The 3,230-nt window shown below is 42.4% G+C and overlaps 1 pseudogene; it reads right to left on the reverse strand.

Moving 5' to 3' along the window:
- Positions 1-1,315: 1,315 nt before the first annotated feature.
- On the reverse strand, positions 1,316-2,542 carry LOC104670539 (annotated as a pseudogene).
- Positions 2,543-3,230: the final 688 nt, after the last annotated feature.

Genomic DNA, 3,230 nt, shown 5'->3' on the forward strand with positions numbered 1-3,230 from the left:
GAGACTACAGATGCACGCTACCACACCCGACTCTTTTTTTTTTTTTTTTTTTTTTTGAGACGGAGTCTGGCTCTGTCGCCCAGGCTGGAGTGCCGTGGTGTGATCTCGGCTCACTACAAGCTCCGCCTCCCGGGTTCACGCCATTCTCCTGCCTCAGCCTCCCGAGTAGCTGGGACTACAGGCGCCCACCACCATGCCCGGTAAATTTCTTGTATTTTTAGTAGAGACGGGGTTTCACGTGTTAACCAGGATGGTCTCAACCTCCTGACCTCGTAATCCGCCCGCCTTAGCCTCCCAAAGTGCTGGGATTGCAGGCGTGAGCCACCGCACCCAGCCCGACTCATTTTTAAAAAGGTGTTTGTAGAGATGGGGTCTCATCATGTTGCCCAAGCTGATCTGGAATTCCTGGCCTCAAACAATCCTCCCGCCTCAGATTCCTGAGTAGCTAGGATTAATCCATTGCTGAAGAGTACGTGGATGCTACTTCGCAGACTGTCAACCTGAATTTGTGTTTGCTTAACATTGCCTAATTATTAGTTTCAGTTTCAGCTTACCCACTTTTTGTCAGCAACATGCAGAAGAGACTGTGCCCTTTTTAGTGTATCGTATCAGGAAGCATCTCACATTGGTTTGTGCCATTACTGGTGCAGTGACTTTAAGCCACTTGGTTAAGGTGGAGTTGGCCATATTTCTCCGTTGCAAAATTACTGATTTTCCTCTTGTAATTAATAAGTGTGTGTGAGAAGATTCTTTGAGATGAAGTATATATGTCATTCTTCATCAAACTATAAGGTTTTTTTTTTAAGTGAAAGAAAATGTATTAAGAAACTATAGGAATAAAAGAATGGCTACTCCATAGGCAGAGCAGCATCACTTTAAGTGTTTGACATTAACTGATTTTTGTCCAAATCAATAAGTACTGCGATGATTGAAAAAATGATTATTACTAAATTTATTTTCATTGTCTCAAGTTCTGCTGAACTCTGGATCCAGGCTGTGTTAATAGGGTAGTGTGGTGCCTCCTGTACCTGTCTCGGCCTCCTACAGTCCTTTTTATTTATTTTGTTTTTTATAAGAGAGACAGGGTCTTACTATGCTGCCCAGACTGTTTTCAAACTCCTGGGCTCAAGCAATCTTCCCGCCTCAGCCTCCCAAAGTGCTGAGATTACAAGCGTGAGCCACGACACCCAGCCAAGTTCTTTACCATCTTCAGAAGGTTTAGCTCGCACTTTCAGCAAGATGGATTCCCAGAAAGACTATGAGAGAGAGTTGGGGCCTAAGTTGATAATATCAAATACACTGAACTTGACCGTGTTCACCATGCTCTGACTCTAGAGAAATGAGAGTGCTAGTGAGGTTGGTGTCATTTTGTGTATCTTCTGTACCTTGAAGTCCCTCAGAAATCTTGCCCCTGGGCTTCTTGTTCTAAGGACACAACAGGTTCTCTTTTTCTATGGAGATGAAATCTAGATCTTCAATTTTGGAACCAAATTTGGACTCTTGACTCTGAAGCACCAATTTCTTCAGCAAGTTGTTTTCTGGACTCAATCCCAGGGTATGGGTTTTCATAAATGCCTTGATAAGAGTGTGTAATTGAGAGGTGCTATAGATGATATGACACTGGCTGGCTTCTCTATGTTGAAACTCCACACCAGGTTGATCTTGCCTATGGCTCTGGGTTGAATCTAAAGTCAGGTTCTGGTCTTTTCTGGAATCTGTGCCTAGCTCTTCAATTCTGGGCGACAGAGCGAGACTCCGTCTCAAAAAAAAAAAGAAAGAAAGAAAGAAAGAAAGAAAGAAAGAAAGAAAGAAAGAAAGAAAGAAAGAAAGAAAGAAAGAAAGAAAGAAAGAAAGAAAGAAAGAAAGAAAGAGAAAAGGCTGGGCGCGGTGGCTCATGCCTGTAATCCCAGCGCTTTGGGAGACCGAGGCAGGTGGATCACGAGGTCAGGAGTTCAAGACCAGCCTGGCCAAGATGGTGAAACCCCATCTCTACTAAAAATACAAAAAATAACCAGGTGTGGTGGTGTGCACCTGTAATCCCAGCTACTCCAGAGGCTGAGGTAGGGAATTGCTTGAACCTGGGAGTTGGAGGTTGCAGTGAGCCGAGATCGTGCTACTGCACTCCAGCCTGGGAGACAGAGCTAGACTCTGCCTCATTATGGGTGTGACATTGAAAACTGGTACTTTTCAAATGAAATAGAAGAAGATACAGATGTATGATCTCTGAGCATAATTAAAAACCTCTAATCAAGACTGTTAACAGAAAGGTTTACTTACAAATTATAAATTTTTATTAAAAATTTTAAAAGACATTTACCTTTTAGACTAACCCACTGAAAAGTCCTAGAAGCATTAAAGTCCTAGAAGCATTCTGGACTCCTGTATTGATTTCTAAAGCAAGTTTTTGTTTGGTAGCATAACCTGGGTAAGGTTTCTGATTGAAGGTATTGATGAGGATTTTCAATTGATCTTCTGTGAATTTGGTGTGATTGCACCTATGATTTGTTGCTACCATCTTGTGTGAAAAGGTGTCTTTGGTCATGCTGGAAGAGAGTCCTGGAGGCTGAGCTGCTGTCTGGGAGACCGCTTACAGCTCATTTTTAAAAAGAAAGGTTGCATGTAATACAACATAATTCACAACTCTAAAGCTTATGGTTTTCTGGGTTTTGACAAATGAAAACACCTGTGCAACTTCAACCCTTACCAGGATATGGATGAGAGTTTCTACCCAAAAGCACCAGTATTTTAACAAACAGCTTTGCATTTTTTGAATTGTTCTGTGCCTGTGAGGATTCCTTACTCCAAGTTTATGACAAATATATTCAGAAGGCATAATTTACAATTATTGTTTGGGTAAGTAGTTTCATCAATTATCTGATTATTTGCTGTGAATTTGAAGTATGTTGATTTTTATGCAGTTGTCTTCTGAGAAACATTGTGCCATTTTTCGTGTGGAAACCACTTGCAGAATAAACAGAGATTATGAACACACAGAGGTGGTTGTGATGGGCACGTCTACCTGTGGCTGCCACTTAAGTGGAAGGCGGAATCTGACTCTGGAGCATCGGCAGCCTGAGCCGGTGCTGGGCTCACGCTGACCCTGGGAGTGCTCTATGCATGCTTCACCTTATGAGGGGTGCAGCAGGAACAAAAATAGAAAAGTGTGCTCTACTTTCACATTACCAAAGGACAGAGGATACCACCAAGGAATTAGAAAACTGTTAAGTGAG

Source organism: Rhinopithecus roxellana, chromosome 11, assembly GCF_007565055.1.
Source record: "Rhinopithecus roxellana isolate Shanxi Qingling chromosome 11, ASM756505v1, whole genome shotgun sequence".
NCBI lineage: Eukaryota > Metazoa > Chordata > Mammalia > Primates > Cercopithecidae > Rhinopithecus > Rhinopithecus roxellana.